Here is a 19,371-nt window from a genome sequence, read left to right as displayed (position 1 = left end):
TTGCTGTTTGAACTGAAGGTTTTGGATTCCTCTGGGTGAAAAGTCCTCAAAATTGAATCTGTAAAGACAAATAAAGTTTAGCATTTTTATCAAAGTGAGTTGATGAACCAATGAGTTAATGATGCTATCTAATGATGGTTAAAGGTTAAAGGCATAGGACCCTATATAGTACTGGTTAGAGGTTTGTGTGTTGAGAATGTGTGTGCCTCTGGGTTAAATTATTTTGCCTTTTAGTTTTAAGGTATAAACTTAAAAGGGAAATAATAGACAATATGTGTGTCTAATTATTTTTTCCCCCATCTCACCTTTATGAAACCCTTGCTATCAGCTTCAGATAGAGCTCTCTGCCTAGGACTAGTGAAAAATCTGTTACTTCCTACTGAATTCCACATATAAGGGGACACATATAAGCTGACCATACAGCTGAAAAATCTAGGGTTTTCTCCTGTAGTCATTTTCATTTTTTTCTGCTCAAGTACCAGCTAATTCCATTGCATGGGGGTGGGGTGGGGGAGGTATCTAGGATGCAGTTCATCTTCATGCTCCTCTGAATAGTTCTCTAAAAGACTTGTCTTCTTCTTGTCTTAACCCATAATTAAATACATGTTTTCTTTTCCAGTAGATTCTCACGTTTTCTCTGGGTGCTTAGATAAGCGTCAGCTGAAGAAATACTTATTGATGCTTTGGTTTTAGAGGTTGTTGATTTCCTCTCTTGCTTTTGCTTTTGCCTTGCCTCAGTGAATTACTTAATATCATCTCCTGGAATAACCAGCTCTAAAAATAACCCTAGCACACAGTGTCACAATTTGGCTTTCATACAGTTTCAAATGAAAACCATTAAAATTGCATTGATCTCACAAATATTGATCTAGTGCTTGATATCAAATATCAAATGAGATGCTGTCAGTTGCTGCTGATCACTGTGTCAGCTGTTTGAATTCTTGTCCTTTTCCTTCTTCACTGTCACATAGATTCAGGTTGTTGAAGTCAAGATTTTAATGATTAATACATGATAAATTCTTTTTTTTTTTTTTTGCACAGTCCTAGTTCTACTATGGCTAACATATTACCTGAAAACCTGACTCATAATTTTATTCATATTGTATATATCTTAAAAGTGTATATATGTACAAACACTTCTGCAAATGTACATATTTTTTTTAAGTTTTTTTTTTCAGAAGTGATTCACCTACTAGGTAAGTTATGTGTCTATTTATTTTTAACACATTTTAAAAGTAATTTCTATTCCACCAGATCTTTGTTTTTTAAAAAAGATCCAATGTATTTTTAAGATGATCTGGTTGTTAATCTACCATTTCTTAATGTAAGGTGAAGTCTTAACCATTTCAAATTAACACACAAACTCTAGTGAGTAAATATTCTTACTCTTGCTACTAAAAATGTAACTGCAGCATCTGACCAGTGTGAGGTCAAAGCATTATTTGAATGGAATTGCATCTATATATTTTAATATGTTTTCAATAAACTCATGTTATCTAACAGGCTGAGTCATGCTGTGCTTCTATATCCTATCAAATCTGGAAATGGCTAAGTGTTTTTAGATATGCTTAAAGTCTCAAATCACCCTTTTCCTGTTGGCCTGCCTCTTGACTTTATACATTAAGAAGTGATGATTACATATATTTGAGAAATATGGAACACTTTAAGGAGGAGACCATCCTATAATGACCAGTTAACGCTGTTGTCTAGTAAAATGAGGACAGGCTAAACAGAGTAGAACCCTCCTTAGAGTTGCTACTTAATATGCGTATTTTCCACACTCATGGGGGGGTGGGGGTGGGGGAGAAATCCCAGTCCCAAGTTTCTTTTCCCTCTTTACACCTGAACTCGATTTACCGACCGCGAAATAAAGCCGCTCTCTTCCCAGCACCATGGACAGCGCCCAGGCGTCCCCCTTCCCCCTCCCTCCGCCAGAACCCCCAAAGTCACGGCTCTCGCCTAATTTCTTTCTTCCACCACCACTCCCCCCACCCCACCATAGGGAATACATTCTTTAAATCTTAGGATCTGGACTTAAAGCAACAACCAGCTTAAAACTATAGTGTTTGTGGATGGAGAGTCTCATCCGCTCTATGACCAGTGTTGAATGCCCCACCGCTAAATGTACCATTTGCTTGTTCCCCGAATTTGAATGCAATTTATGATGAGCGCAGCGCCACTCTGTCACTTTTGTGGTAGGAGTCTCACCCCCCACACACAACTTTTCTTTGGTCACTTCTCCCCCCCCCCCCCCACTACTAACCTATTAGCTAAGCCAGATCTGTCTCAACTCGGGGTTCAAGAGATCTGTGTGTAGTAGGAGCACATTATCTCAGCCACGAGAGAGACCCGTGTTGCAGAAGATAGATATGTAGACCTACCCCGGGCCCCGGGTCTCACGCCTGGTTGCGTGACCGGAGCGGTGGGATTGGCCCGGTGCGCCCAGGTACCGGGTAATTATCGCCTCCAAGAAGGCGGCTGTGCAGCGGGCGCCCGGCGCTAAAGAGCCTGACAGCAACTTCTTTGACAGCACTAAAAGGGGGGCACGTCTGGCTCAGTCCCCACCACCAACTCTCTCCACCAGCAGACCTCAACTCCAGGTTCCAAATTTCAGCACATCTTCCGGTTTGGCTTTCAGTTTCGCAGTCGCGTGAAGGGAAGCATGATAAAGGAAGACTACTTCTTCCGTGTGGTCTATTTAACTGCAAGGTCTCTTTTAAGTTGCCACACCTAAATTCCTAGTGGTTTTTGTTTTTATTATTTTATTATTATTATTTTTAGATTTCAAATTGTATCTTGCATTACGGAAACTAGTTTCCCTTGTTGGGGGCTCTTGGTGAAATCTCTTCCCTCCCACTGGGACTCTATTCTAGTCTTGCTCCCTTGAACTAACTTTGAGGACGAAAGTATTGCGTTTAGAGCGGGTGAGGCAGCCAGAAACTTTCTTTTAAGTCCTATTTTACAAAAGTAGTTTCAAACCAACTTAATCCAAAAATCTACCAGAAAGGGGGCAGAAATAGTGGAGCGGAGAGAGGAAAGAGAACGTGGATACTTTAAGTTAAGGATTTCCTTTCCATTCAGTACCCTCCTCCAATTGATTTCAATAATGCTTTTGAATAGTAACAAAGGTTTCAATATATTTAAGGATAGAATTATTCTCAACTTGGCATAGAAACACTATCAAACTGTCCACGAATTCCTTGTATTAGCAAGAAGTAAACTTCCAAACATTTTCTATCCCTTGGGGCATATACAGATTTTGTTAAATATTTCACAATTTAGTCTGTTTCATCAGAACGGATACAAATACCTTTATTTTCCCTACAGCACTGTTGACACAGCGTCAGCTTTTTCTTTTTAATTCAAAGTCACTATTAACCTCTCCCCCCAAAATAACTTTCTCTAATAGTTGGGTCCTATTTCAGCTTCAGTAGTCATTTTGCCCAACTGCTAAGACATGTCTAAAATGTGGCCATCCCAGAAATTCCTTAACAGCATAGACATCTTCCTAACTTGGAAAAACTCATGCTGACTTATATAGTTTGGTGCTTGAAGTCTGTTAATAGCAGAAGGACCTGTTGAATTAATAGTAACTTGGAAGACTCACTTATTCTAGACTAGGACCCACCTCCTAAAAATCTGAACCCGATCTGATCTGCCTCCCAAGTTCTGAAACTGCAGCTGAAATATCTCCGTAATGTTTAAATGCCTTTGTTTGATATATTCTGGCCATTCCAAGAAGTGTGTTTCCATTTATCAGTAAAAAAAATAAAAATAAAAATAAATTATCCTAGCATTGGGGAAAAGAGGGTTAGAAAAAGAAAACTGAGTGGAAAGAAGAAATTCCCATTGTTGGTGCAGTGGAATTATGGAAATTTAGGGCAGAATGAATAGCACTTACTGAACTCCTAAGTGCCTGGTGTTTGTTCTCTTAGTCTTAGTTTTGGGGAATCTTTCTTTTACTTGGGACTTCCTTTATTATTTGGGGACCAGGCTCATTAGTCTCCCTAATAGTCTAGCAGAAATTTCTTATTTTGAAGCAGTGGATGTCCGACATCACTTCAGAATTACTTTTTTGAGTTATTCTAAGTCGGAAACTCCCAGACCTAGATGTATATTTCAGGTCAACTTTGGGGGGGGGGGGCTAGGAGGATGTGATAAAAAGGAATATGTGGTGCTCATTAAAAAAAAATGCTTTGAGTAATACTGATTTGGTCTCTTAACAGGAGCATCTCCAATGACATTTGCTTACCACTTGTGTGTTTGAACTTTAAAACCATTTCACAGCATAGATAATCACGTGTCCCTTCTATCCAAGCATTTCTTTTCATTCCAACCCTACTCTTCCATAGGATTGTGGCTGTCCTGTCCAGTCTCCCTTTCAAATATCTTTTAAAATAAGTTCCCTTGTCTCTTGCTATTTGTCAATGTCAAATATACACTGCCTATTTAGTTAAAAGTGTGTATTTCATATGTTATAAAATAACAGATCTCTTTATTTGGTTTCTTGGACATCAATAATCTCTTAAACATTGGCTAAGACCCCTTGGGAAAGGGGGGGAATGTAAACAGTAACTAACAAACTTCAACAGGACAATATTGGTGAAAATCTGTAAGAAGATGATTTCAATGCAGGGAAGTAATAAGGAAGAACTTCAGACTCCCTCCCTCAACTACACAGGAAGGACATGAGGTATCTGCTGCCTGGCTCCATCTCCTGCAGCTTGTCCAGAGAGTTTGCTACCTTCGAGAGTTGAGAATTAATTCTAAATTTCCTTACAGCACATCTTAGCAGGTAATTAATTTTCAGGTAATTGAACTTGTAGGTAGATAGATGGCTGGATGACCCGTAGGGAAGTTGAAAAAACAAAAACAAACATCTCCCCCTGCCCCATAAAAAAAAAAAATCTACTGCCATTAAAAAAAAAAAAAACACCATGGTTACCTAAATTGGGGGTGAGAGTATTTTGTAGAGACCTATACGAGGAACTGAGAAATTATACCCATGTGTTAATAACTGCACTGTAAATCATTTAGCCCCCTACCCCAATAAATGATTTTTAAAAGAAAAAGAGTTGTTGTGATTTCAGTCTTTCCTGGTATAATTAAAAGTTTTGGTAGCACCCCTTTGTTTTGCCATGGAGTGAAAAAAAAAATCACCTTCACTTCTGGTAAATAAAACTTTGAAGGGCTTTAAAAACAAACCCCAGTTTGTGTTCTGCTTCTTAAAGTTAGTATGCATGGACAAATTAGCTATCTAGCAGCTCAGCATTAGAGGAAAGAGTGCAATTAGTTTTCAACTTAGTCAACTTTTAAACTATATCTGCACCCAGAAGATATTATGTGATCTGATTCTACTTACTGGAGTTAATAGGTAGGCTCTCAAGAAGGTAATAAAACATATGAAGTCTCATAACTGCATGGTTGAGAGAGACTGATAGAATTTGAGGGTCTGGTGATCCATTGGAAGCACAATTTATTCAAATTTAAATTTTCATGATCAACTTTCAACCCTGAGAAAAAAAGAGAGAGCCATTTGCTTAACTTAATCTGTAACATATGTTTGCACCAGTAGCAGGTTTTTTTGGTGTGTGGCTGGGGCTGATCAAGTTGTAAATTTTCTGTTTTAGTTTTTCAGCGCCTGCTAGTTTCAGCCTAACACCTAGAAAGAGACTTCATGGGGGTTCTTCAGCCAAGCAGCTTTTAAAAGGTTGCCCAGCCACCCAATTCTGTGTGTTCTTAATCGTCCCAAAGGCAAAACATTTCTGTACAAATTAGATCTCTACATTCTAAAAGCAAGTAACAAATAAAACTCTCCATTTTGCTGGTAAAATGTATATGAAGAGTTTTTTTTTTTCCTTCCTTACCTGAAACCTTTGAAATAAGGGGGGGGGGTGTATGGTATGCAGGTAGTGGGTGCTGTGGAAAGTGACATCTGCATGTGATAAAAACAGTACACAGGTCCTTCTGGCTCATCTTATGTTTTCTTTTTTTTTTTTTTCCACTAGAAACTTAGAACTATTGATTTTCTGTCTCTTTGTGTTTAAATACAAAGGAGTCTAAAAAAATGCACAGTGGTTTTGAATGCCTGAGTAGAATCACCTAGTGATTAAAATAAATATACATTAGAATCCACAAATTATTCATTCTACATGAGTCAAACTTTATGGTGGTTTTATTTTTTTATTACTAATATTAAAGCACATCTCTTTGTAGACAAGCACTTTGATATCTTGACTTTAAATGAACTTCCATATCTTTAAATCAAGTAACGATATATTAAAAACAACAAGCGGAAGGGACAGGGACGTGGTCCCTAAAATCAGCTAAGTCCCTCCTTAAATGAGAATGCAAAGACTGGTGTAAGCTGGTGGGTCAGCAGTACTGGTGGTAAGCCTCAAGGGTTCTAAATAACCACCCAAACCCGCTGATTTATCACTTTAATGGAAACACTCTCTCAGACTAGTAAAGGAAAAGTTACTAAAGTGCATCAGGATGGGTAATTGAACTCTATATGTGCCCTATATTTTATTACTATACTGACTTAGATGGACTGCTTCTACCTGAAAGATGCTTTAATTTTAAAAAGTGAGGGTGACAAAACAAAGACAACAATAATATAGCCAGCACCCTGCTAATCAAATGTCCAAAACTTGTTGAGAATAGTGCTAAAACAAGGATTTAATTCTGAAATGGAAGGTCCTGAGACACCGAGCGCCATCTAGCAAGCAAAGTTAGAATCAAAGTGTGCCTGAGTCAAGCACACAGTACTGAGACCAAGAATCTGGGAGGCAAAGCGAGACTCCAAGATTCACTTGCTGCAATTTAATTACCCGCCCATTCTCACCTGAGTCCACCACTACCTGCGGTTGCTGCTCTTCAGCCCATCAGTCAGCTCAAACAAACCTAACTACTGAGGTGAGACAGACCCTTTCTGCCTGCAGCTAAGGCTAAAGGAAGGACAGTTTCTCCTAGGGTTGCTTATTGTCTTTAATTAGAACAAGCGCCTTTTGGTGGCTCCTTCCCCCTAACCCCAAGCTAACTCTGCACTTTCCTCTGCAGATGGGGACAAAGCTCACCTTGGGCTGACAAAACTCCTAGGGCTTCTGTGAAGAGGAAAGCACCTCACTGGAAAAAAAAAAACAAAAACAAGCAGGATTTGAGAAGTCATTTTGAGTTTACAAGGTTGCCCAGACATCTTCTGACAGGCTCTCGGGAGCTCTGAGTGGCATAAGATACAGATTTACTTAAGTAGCCATGAATGGTCATAGAAACTAAATGTTGCCTTCTAAAATATAAATAGTATAACTTTATTTTTCTCCAAAAAACCAGGATCTTTGATATTTCCTTAGGCTGAAGAAAAGTCAAAGGTACATAGGATACTGCTAACTACTGCTTTTAGTTTGTAGCTGGGCTGGGGGGATATCGCTTCCACCCTCCCCTGTTAAGGTTTGAGTGATGCTACTTAATTATGTGACTATTCTATGGAAATGGCCAAGTTTGTAAGATTTTGATATGCAGAAAATAAAGAATAATCTGCTGGCTTCTGTACAGGCAAGACCCCATATATTTCATTTTAAATCAGTCGAACTGAATATTTACAAAAGAATTTTGATGATACGTCTGCTTTTTAACATAATTCCATTGAGCTTTTCTGGAATTTTAACTTAAAAATAAAAAACAAATCCAATATACATATAAGCTAACTATAAACTACTTCTAATGTCTTGCTATTGACAATCATCTTTGTAATAACTCATTGATTTCCATTGTTCTTAGAATACAGAGTCAGAGCTTGGGTTTTCTTTTGTTCCATCCCTTGCCCCCAGCCCACACATACAATTTCCCCCAGTGAAGCAATTTGAAAAAGAAAGTCTTACGAAATGAATAATAAAATATTTCAGTTGTGTTTTAAGTACTTCCCCAATCTCAGATTTGATTCTCAATGTAAACAGTTATAGGAAATGTGAAATAACAGTTCTCTTTATTTTTCTACCACACCATTTACTATGCAAAACAACCACAATATGAATAAAGGAAGCATTAGATAATATGCTCAATGTGTTCACTAAAATATCTTCACAGGTGATAGTATTTATAGAAATAAAATTCCACAAAAGCCTTAACCTACCCGGACAACTAAATCAATAGAGAGATGTCAGAACTTAAACAACAATTTTTAAGGCATCTAAAACACTTCTAGGAAATCTGTATTCCTTATACTTGAAAACATATGTGAAGTTCTGAGGAAGAAAAATAGATAACAATTTATATGCTTCTCTTCTTCTTTTATGAAGTTAAGAGAAGTTCCCAGACCAATATTGCCTTAGATCGCAATAAAATTTTAACTTTTGGGGGTGTCTAGTTGAATAGTACATTTCTCCCATTAAGGTCTTCTTAAACTATAGAAACTTCTCTTAGACAGGGTACCCAGCTGTTTAATTTAACATTGATTTATTGCTTTTAAAAGTAAATTTACACACATGCCAGCAGTGCTCCGTTTTGTTTTCCCAGACTCTGAGATTTATTTTCTACTTAGCGCTTGTCTGACAAAACAATGTCCTTTAACTTTATTACACATCGATGAGGAAATCTGTCTTATTTTTGTTTGGATTTATTGCCTTGTTGCTTGTGAGGACTTTTGTGATCTAGAAAGGTTGAGGTTCAAAAATAAACAGAGTTGATCACAAAATAATGGTCAAAAACCTAGAATACAGCCCAGTATATACCAACCTGCTGGGGAAAAGGGGAGTTCCCTTAGTTAGCACAGCAACTCAGAGAAAGAAAAAACTACTCTAAGGGTCAGGTGACATATGAAGGTGAAGTAGACAGATCTAGGTTCTGTAAGATCTCCAAGTTCTTGGCTAAAATGCATTTGGAATTACAGGGCAGGGAAGCACATCTGCCTGACTCCCCAGCCCACGACCGCCTTACCTCCATGCAGAATCCCCAATTATCACATGTTCATGATGACTGAGCCCAAGGGAATTAAGATGGACTTTGAAGCTGCTTTTACGGTACACTTCATCTACATTTAGGTTTCTTTAGTTCTCATTAAAAGGGCCACTTTCTTCTTTTCATGTATATACTGTCTTTGTGTCCTTCGCTTCACACTCTTTTTAAAAAGTTCTCTCAATCAGATCAAGTGCAAAAAAGAGGGGATGGCATAATAACCATCATAATCATGATAACAACAACAAACAACTGGTACTGTGGATCTAAATCCTTTTAAAAAGAAGGGTTTCTCCTTTATAAAGCATGGTCCTTCCACAACAGCAGCAGCAGAAGCAACGACAACAGTAATAGAAAGCTGGGGTTGAGAATGAAGATAATATAAGTATTTAAAAGGCTAAATTATAAACACGGGCAGGCTGGGGGAAAAAAAATCTATGTGCGTGATGAACTCTCCTCTCCTAGCCTGATTTCATCTTAGGTGTGTCCACATGAAGACACGATCTCTTTTCCAATAAGAAAAGATGTGACAGGTTTTGTTACTGGGGTGAAGAACTTTGTAAGGTACTCTTTTTCTTCCCCCCCCCCCCCACGATCTTATCCTTAACTAAAGTTCTGTCTGAAAGTGTGACGCCTCTGCTGCCTTGTCTATTGGGTCAGTAAGTCCACTCTCACACAAAAATATTAAAGTGTTTTAATATATATATATATGTACATATATATATATATAACCAACCCAAGATAATCTAAGTTAATGTATCATTCTTATTGGGTCAGTAAGTCCACTCTCATACAAAAATATTAAAGTGTTTTAATATATATATGTACATATATATATATATAACCATCCCAAGATAATCTAAGTTAATGTATCATTCTTATTCCTGAAACACATCAAGACACTTTTAGCAACATATCTAGCTAAAAGAGAAGGTGGGGAAGAGGGTGGTTAAAAAAGAAAGGGGGAAAAAAAAAGAAGAAAGAAAGAGAAAGAAGGAAAGCTCTCAAAATGGGGGAAGGGGAGTAACTGCGAAACCTTGAAAATTCTCCTGTTCATATTAGGAGCTCCCCCACCCCAGTTTGCCCTTTGAAAAGGAGTCCTGTCACTCAGAAAAGAGCTGTTTCTTCAACCTCCTCCCCATCCACCCACAGGCCGGCCCCCCTCAGCCTCACCGCCTGGCCCCGGCCCACCCCGAGGCCCTCCCCGCACACAGTTTCTTCCAAGTGCTTTTTCAAGCAAGAGCCAGAGAGATGAGAGGTGCGGCTTCTCCAGCGCAGAGCCAGACAAGTACTTCCCATCCCGGCAGAGCGAGGCCCGCGCGGCCAGCCCAAGGCCCGCAGTTCTTTTTATGTCAAGAAGCCACCAGGCACCCAGGCCTCGCTGCCCCTCCCCGCAGCCCGCCCGCGATGCGCGCTCGGCCGTCACGTGGCCTCGCCCCGCGCCCCACGGAGCCCTTTGTTAAGCCCCCGGGTCTTCACGCGGGCCCGGGGCGGCCCGGGCGGTGCCTCCGCGTGGATGCTCCAAGATGACTACCCGGCTGGCCGGGCTGTGCCTCCGCTCACTCGCATAGCCCCCCAAACGCCTTGGGTGGATGCCCGGAGCCCTGGGCAAAGGAAGATTCTCAGCACTTTAGGGAAATGGACCCAGGCCACCCCCACTGTTGGAAACCAAAGGCACAAAGGGGGGTGAGGGGCCCAGGGAGGGCGCGCTTCTGAGCAGGGGTGTAACCACTGTGCTGACTTCCCTCCTCCTTTCTATTCCGCCTCACCAGTTTCTCCTCTTCCCCCCCCCCCTTTCTCTTACCCTCTGCCACGCTCAGAGGCTCAGTGGGTGGGAGTGTGTGTGTGTGTGTGTGTGTGTGTGTGTGTGTGTGTGTGTGTGTGTGTGTGTAAATGTATTTGTTTGTCAGTCTTGTGTGCAGTTAGGTGGAAATTTCATAAGAATATGTTCTTCACTTATAAACTTGCCAGGATGGGGGAGTATGCTCTCCAGTAGATGCACTGGTGGGAGAGTTTAAGCGACTTATTTGGGAAGAAATAGGGGGTCAGATTTGGTCTAAGTGGAACATCTGCAAAACATTCAAGCAGCTTATTCAACAAAGAATCTAGCCATTTATTGTAGAAATAATAAAAAGCCACTAATGATTATGGTTCCCACCCCTTCCCCCAAAAAGGCCAAATCCTAATGAAATAATTCAAAGGTAGGCCTCATTTCCTAATAGTGGAATTAAACAACAACAAAAAGAGCCCAACTAAACTTTCCAGCTCTGCCTTCTTAAGGGCCTGGGAACCTTGCTGAGAAATTAGGTAAATAAAGAGTTGGAATTTCTGTGGAGCTAAGACTGCAGTAGTCTGACTTGCATCTAGTTCTGCCTTGATGCACAATGAAATTACAGTAAATTCTCCTCGAAATGATAAAATTTGGGAGACTCTTCAGGATTCGAAGATGTCTGGGGTTAAGTAGCTTTTAAAACGTCAGTTTTAAAATGGCTTGTTCAATGAATAGCTACCTTTAAATCTTAAAACCATTATAAATACGCTATACATCTGGGTGCCAGTTTATCTCCCCATATTTCTTTTTAAAATGAGGAAAGCATTCATAAAAAGCTACTTGGCACACTTTATTTTAGGAAAGCAGATGTTAATTTTTTCACGTATCATTTTATGACCAAGTACATGTGTAACGTTGGAAAGCATCCAGAACGCCTCTATTATTTGTTAGATGACTGTTAGTTGAGCATATTATTCTCAGCCTAACTATGGTATAGGTTATATCAATAAAGTAAACATCTGTGGTGGTTTTTTTTTGCCAGGGAAAAGGAGTATAAAGAGTTACTATAAATGAATGGGGGGGGTTGGGAGAGTTTGAGTAGGAAGAGCACACCTGCGTTGTAGCAAATAGGATATTTATATTGTTCAGTGCAAAACAAAGTCCCTCAGTCGGGCACTCGGGGATATTTACATGGCAGGAGATAAAGTTGAAAGCCTTTCCTGGCGTGCCAAATGGGATTCTCCCAGTGGCCTTCTGCGTCGCAAGATAACAGGTACTGAGCGCTCCTGGCGGCCTGCGCCTGCAGCACCCCCGCCCAGCAAGTCAGCTCCAGGCCCAGTCCGGGTTGAGCCTGGCACTTAGGCTCCCGGAATTCCCAGGCACCTCGGAAATTTCAGCGGGGTTCCCAGCCTGGAAATGTGCTCAGGACGCGTCCTCATTTGCCCTGCGTCGTTCGAGGACGCTGGAGCTCAGGATAAGCCAGTGGCGTGATAATTAATGGAATACAATATTTATGGCCCGATGTATTGACTTTGAGGCGAGTGCGTCGTGTAGACAGTCCATGGGGGTCTGACAAACAGGGGGGTGAGTGAACAAACATAATGACCAGAGTACTTATGTCTATCGGTTTACTTACTTAAACCCAAGGTATGTAACATCATGATAAATATTAATATCCACCTAGACAGCCCTGCCGGTTCTCCTAAGCTCCCCCTTCCTGAGAGCTGCCCTTTACAAAAAGGCCAGAGAGGAGGTTTTTAACATAAAATGCTGCAAATATGAAAAATAGGTCACCAATAAAATTGGTCTCAGCATGGAGCATAATTGCAACAAAGTGCTGCCGAGTAAAATCGAGGAGTGAGCTAGCTGAGGCGGCACAGTCGTGAACCATCTGGTCTGTATTAAAAGTGGTGCTGTAAATATTGCTGAGAGCTAATGCATTATCGGCTTCTATAAGTGCATAGGGTCTATAAGCTTTCCATATGTTAGAATATGTAGATCGGGTGAGAATAGAGAAGGTGTCCTATCAATCACAAACTTCTAAGGCATTGTTTTGCATACTCTTTGTGGAATTTTAGACCAAAAAGTCTAGGACATTCATTCCCTGTCCTACACCCCCCCCCACGCCTTTTTTTTTTCTTCTCTCAGCTCGGTTCTTTCTCTTTTTTCTCTAGCTTTTTCTCCCAGCTCCCTCCTTACATCCCCTCCTCTCTCCCCACTCTCCACAGGGATAGGACAGGCTTTGCTGACGTCACTTCACATCAGTAAAAGAGAGTAACTGTTTCAGAGAGAGGGAGAAAAAAATTCATCTGTTTTTCATCAGAGCTAAAGTTTTGCCTTTTAAATAGAAATGAGATGGTGGCCTGAGTACTCCCTCTGTTTTCAAGATTGGGGTGGTGGTAGTGGTGGTGGTGGGGGGGTGGCTGAAGAGATTGGGAGGTGTTCTTCCTTAAATCCAAATTACTCTATAAGTGTTCCTAACGGTTGAATCAGTTCAAATAGATGAGACTAATTAAAGTAAGATGCAAAGATGATGCCTTCTAGAAAAAAAATTACATCCACAGCTACTAGACCACTTTTGCCCAAGAAGGTGGAAGGCTTCTTTTTTGCTTCCAGAAACTTCATCTCTTCTCTTTTATTCTTTTCTTCATCATTCTACTCCCCCTACCACCACCATCACCACACACAAAACCACCACACACAGCACAGCTGATAATTTTCCTGCTGCCTCATTACTTTTCTAGGGAAAACACTGAGAGTCCTCCTTTTCTTGATGATATCTCACAGTAAAATTTAAGATTTTACTGTAATTTCCCCTGAATTTCCCCTACTCCCATATTTCTTAGCTACATTTTTTTTCAGCTCAAATTCAGTGGTAGGAAATTTTCCTACTTTGTTTCACAGAAACTGTTCTTCCTCTCAAAGCTGTGCAATCACTTTCATTTTTTCTTATTCCATGTCATCCTCCCCTTCCCCTTTTCTCCCTCCCCCCCTTCTTTCTTTTGTGTATATGTAGTACAAACTTCCAGCACTTCCAGTGTGGATAAGCCTGCTGCTGGTCATGACAATTCAAGTTCAATCAGCAGAGAAATAAAGCTCTTACTTTTTTTTTTTTTTTTGGCTGCTGGCTGCAATCCCCCTCTGACCATTGCCTCCTTTAATTATAGGAGCTATATTTCTTCCCTGGGAGACATTCGAGGGGATTTTCAGTTTCTGTTGAGTTATTTTGGAGCCAGGACCAGTGAGAGAGTGGCCCATACCCAGAGGCTTTGAGTAAAGTGCAGATTGAGACATATCAAGTTCCCTCTAAAAGGATCATTTCATGTGGGAGGTTGGACACAAAGTTTGCACTCGTGACTGGCATTCCAGTGAGAGACATGCATATTTTAAAACAACAAAGCAAGCTAGAAAGAAGGTTTAGGGGAGGGAGGGCTTGGAAAGAAGTTACTAAGTGACAAACATCTGTCAACATGGGATAATTTGTACACTCAGATGTAAAACTATCTGCTTGGTTTGGTGGAGTTCAAGGCACAGGATTTAAGAGAGCAAAGTGGGCATATATTTATCACTGTGAGATATAGTTAAGACACACTTTTCTCAAAAGGGGTGAAAAGTGATTAAGATTGCATGAACGAATATGCATTTTAAATCTTTTGTAGAATTGCAGAGTCCCCTATAATTGCATATTTCTGAGAAGTCATGCAAATTTAAATTTTATTTAATTTTGAAGTATGTATCTTATTTTAAAATCAACAGACTGGTAAATTAATAGGCAGAACGTTTATTATAGAGCATAAAGTAAATTTTATCATGAACAAACAAAACCAAGTAGAAGAAAAGAAGCAGGTTCAAACAATTTCTGGTTGCTATGTTCTTTAGGTCCCAGCTTTACATTTGTTCATGAGCTAAACACATAAACATTCACTTCTCTGCGAGTCAACAAGTCAAGATGGCAAAATAGTTTAGAGAATTTTCGCTCTCATTTGAAGCTGGGTATTTCAACAAGCATGTCACATAGTAGGAATGAAAGCAAATAAATAAATAAATAAGTAAACAAATAAATAAATGGAGTTCCTACTTTAGGAGGCAAGTTTTTTTAAAAACCAGAGTGAAAGATCAAGCAAGATCTTGGATTTTTTTTTCTCCTCTGAATCTCCAACAACCACATGGAAGTTCAGGCTTCTCTCCACGGAGGAATCTTCTCTTCTCCCCCCACCCCCACCCCTAGATCTGAAGACAAAAGGAAAGGAGGCTTGGTGGTGAGCGGGATATCTCTGTTAGTTGTCAGCACAGGTCCGTGGGTTAGGAATGCTAATGAGCCTATTGGCCAGCTGAAGACTTGGTTTTCTCTCACACACCCTCACTCTCACACACATACACTTGGGCTCCTGCTTGCCGACTGACAAGCTCACAGACAGAGTCTCATGCCTCTCTCTCTCATTTTCCCTCTGGGCCCAGAGATCGATCGTTGACCCCACAATTGGGCCAACATTTTATCTGGCTGCACAATGATATTACCAGTTTTAAACATTATACACAGCAAATGTCTTCCTAAATCAACACAATAGGATAGCTTGCAGAGACCAGTTTGGCCTGTCTTAAAGAAATTCTTATCTCTTTCTCTCTTACCTTCTTCCCCCTCCCTCCCTTTAACACACATCTCTTTTTCATTCCATCTCTACAGTGTGTGGGGGGGTATTTTGTAGATTAGCTTGGGACGTGATCCCTACTTTTGTTTTGAGGAGCCTTAACAGACTAGGAGATGAATGGATAGATAGCAATATTCATCCATCACTGAGATCTCCATCAAGGGTTCCCTTGTCATCTGGTTCTAACTGCCTAGATCCACTCTATTCACAGGATCCAGATTTCTCCAAATTGGGGTAGAAGGGAAGGTGAGGGGTGGAGAATCAAATGTGTTCCCTTCCACAGTGTTAATTGTTTTCTTTCCTCCCAGTTACATTCATAAACCTATTTTCTGCATTGCATGTTATTTCTTTGTACTTCAAAATTGAAACCACGTGCAGCCTCCTCTCTCTCTCTCTCTCTCTCTCTCTCTCTCTCTCTCTCTCTCACACACACACACACACACACACACACTAAATGTGCTGCCCCCTCCCCCAACCCATCATACAACTGTTTACATCTTCGTTACTCACTGGAGCTCTAGTGGGGCTCCTGGACTTCCCCATCAGTGGTCTTCCTTGCCACCTCCTCGTACAGGTGTTTGCGGTTTACTTAGGGGGATCTAGTGTGGAGACTAGCCCAAGAGACAACTCCACAGTGTCCCAGCCAGCCCACTCCCAGCTCAGCCTGGCACTCTGGCTCGCAGGCAAGGAGATTAAGTGGTGTCCGAAAGCTTGTCTCTGCTGCCCCAGGTTCACTTGTGCTGGGCAGCCCTTGGGTGCTGTAGATCCCCTGTTATCCCCCCACCTCCAACAAAGCCCCCAGATCAGCTGCTCCCCAGGGAGCATTCCAGACCCTGGGTACTACCAGGCAAAGAAGTCCCACCATAAATAAATAAATAAATAAATAAATAAACAAACCAACTCCAAAGGGGGAGGAGGAGTTGGAAAATGGATTCGCTGACAAGGAGAGATAATAAATGAGAGGCGCTTTCAGATAGATATCTCAGACGTGAAATTGCGCCCAGCTGGTTGTGTAAGCAAACAAATAGTTTCATGTTAGGAACTCTCAACTTGTGGCTTGATGAATAGAACACGACAGAGGTAAATGGGTCTTTAACTCATTTAGGAATACAACTCTCTGGCTTTCCTAGTCAAAGGCCCAACGACTCCACAGATCCTACGCAGACTGTTTTAACAAGAGTTTTATTTGTTTCTACTTACATTTCCCTCCATATCCTCCCCATGCTACTTCATGGTCTCCCATTTACAAGACATTCAGGTGATTTGTTCTGAGGAATGGAGGAGTTTGTGGGAGGTGATTCTATCACCATAGGCAAAATTGAGACTGCCCATTAGTGGAGAAGAAAGAGAAGGAATAAAAAAAAAAAAAAAAAAAAAAAAACTACCACCACCACCAACAACAAAACAATGAGCAAACAAACAAAAAAACATCTTATATAGTCCCTGCAGAGAGACTCGGGTGGCTGTGGAGAGCAGCAATTCCAGCTCCCCAGTACCACAACCAAAGGGCAAAGTTGGGCTGTGGAGTTTCTGGGAGAGAATTAATACCCTTTGCAACTGCTTAAAGACTGGGAGCCTAAACCAAGGAAAGGAGCCAGAAACCAAAGGTTGTCTTGGTGGCCAGGCATGACCCCCATTCCCACATGCTGGCTTTTACAGGGCCTGGTCACAGGTTGGGGTGTGCATGTGAGTGCAAAGGTTTCATTCCTCTAACACCAGTCCTCAACCTGCTCTCTGAGGAAGAAGCACCACTTCACTCCCTAGAGATTCCCAGAGGGGAACATGACCAGCAATGACCTTTTTGATGTTTTCAGCAAAGCTTGTGGCACAAGTAGTTTAAACTGACTTCAAAGCTAAAGTTCTCAGTAGCTCAGAAAGTGTTTGGGTTAGAAGAGGAAACCTTTCACATGTCACAGGTAATTTCGAGAGGGAAGTCACCTTGTATGGGTCACTCTGCTGCTCAGTTGTATTTTTCTCTAGCGTTGAGGGATCAGTTCTACCCTGCCCGATTAGCCCTATTCAGATTGTTAGGGGTTGGACTAGATGAACCTTTGGCCTGATGGCCAGACTTACTGCAAGGTCCCACTGAGGGTTTGGGGTGGGTATTGAGGCAGAAGAAACTCCCACTTGCTCCCAGCGGCTCCCAGGGCCTCCGGAAGCAGGGAATAGTCAACTGCTGCAGCCAGTGACTGCCAGTGACTCAGTTTTTGGGCACTAGGAGGAAGTGCTAACCATGGCAAGTGTTTGGGTCTCCTGCAGCTGAGAGGGCGCTTCCTACATGTGGGAAGGCTCAACCCTTATCTCAGAGTCCGTGATTTCCACAGCCCCTAAACCATAGCTTGAGAAAATCCATGTGCCTCTAAGCATAGAAACACTCAGGATGCCTAACCTGTCCTGCCCATGGCCACATAACCTCCCTGTCATGGACAGGCTTTTTCTGTATGGGACCCACAGAGTTCTCTGAAGATAGATGACACTGTGCCTGTGGAATGCAGGCGGGTGCTAACTTGGAGGCAGCAGCAACAAACTACCTACATCCCCCAGACAGGCAGAACAGCAGCCACATTGCCAAGCCGAACACCTCTTGCTGCTCCCCTGGTGCTCAGCTCCAGGGTTTCATGATTCCTAGACCCAGGGTGTGAGGAAGTCTGCAAAAATCCTAGGAAGGCCTGTTCTCCCTATGCCGTGATATTCAGATATAGCAAGGTCTTCGGGATAAGCACAGGGGTCCCACTGGGCAAGAGCCACATCCCTGCTGTCATCTCTGCACATCGGAACAAGAACTACAGGGCACACAAGCCCACTCGGCTTCTGGGTCACTCTCCATTTTGGGCGCCTGGTATATTTGGTCAGTGATATTAAACTTAATTGAAAAAAATGCGTTTTTGACCTCGGAAAATGTTTATCTGTTTTCATCCGAGGGATCACACTGTAATGAATATATTTACATCTCATTTCAAGGAAGGCAGGAAAGATCTTTGAAAGCTCAGAGGCAGCTCGGTTTCCCTCCCCCTCCACTCAAGCTGTAGTCCACTCTACCTCATACTCCAGGATCAGCCAACAAGCATGGGGAAGGCACCCTGAAACATCCTATCCATCTATCCATGGAGAGAGAGAGAGACAGACAGAGAGACAGAGAGAATGAAGAGGACACAGCTCCAAAGCGTCCTTCGGTATGTTGGGAGCTCCCATGTGAGGAGTTATTATGATGGCTCTCTGCTCCTCTCTTGCCTAGGGTATCCAACCTGACAGGAAGTCAGCCTGAACCCAGACACTCCACTCCTGGGTGTGATGCAAAGGATACAGAGGTGATTTGGGACCTGTTGAGAGAGAAAGATGCCCCCTCCCAACACACACACCCCACCCATCTGAACCCAGGCTGGGCCCCAGGAGTGCCGATTAGTGCGATTAGTGCACATTCAGGGTTTATCCAAAGAGGGAGAGATTTCTCAGCCTGTGATCCATCCAGAATACTAACATCTCAAGCGGGCTGGAGAGTAGAAGTTTATAAAGGCATTTTTGCTTGTTTGTTTTAAGTATGTGCAAGGGAGTGAAGGACATGGAGACCTTTTCACAGCAAGCTGAAAGCAAAACTTGCACAATGTGTTCAGAAAGTGAAGCTCTTGCCTTTCTGGGACCTGTTTAGGGTTAGGAGAGGGGGATGAGGTGAGAGTTGCTACTTTAACAAATCAGGGTGTATTAATATGTGAAGAAGAAAAAAGAAAAATCCCTTGATAGTGTGTGTTCCTAAAGTATGCATGTGGATAATTATAAACATTCATGTTCCAAAAGTTGTTAGAGAGAGTAGCGCCCCAAACACACCACACCCAAGGAGCAGTGTTAGCAGGTTACTGCATTGAAAGGGTCACCAGGACTCAGAGGTCACTTCTGGAAAGAAATTGCTCCACTTTAGGGATCCGGTTCCAAGCACAGATGCTAGATAACATGGCAGGGAGGGAAGGGCTCATTCAAAAAACTTTCTACCACAGTGTCTGGAGT

Source organism: Erinaceus europaeus, chromosome 11 (genome assembly GCF_950295315.1).
Source record: "Erinaceus europaeus chromosome 11, mEriEur2.1, whole genome shotgun sequence".
NCBI classification, from domain to species: domain Eukaryota; kingdom Metazoa; phylum Chordata; class Mammalia; order Eulipotyphla; family Erinaceidae; genus Erinaceus; species Erinaceus europaeus.
This window is presented reverse-complemented; position numbering follows the sequence as displayed.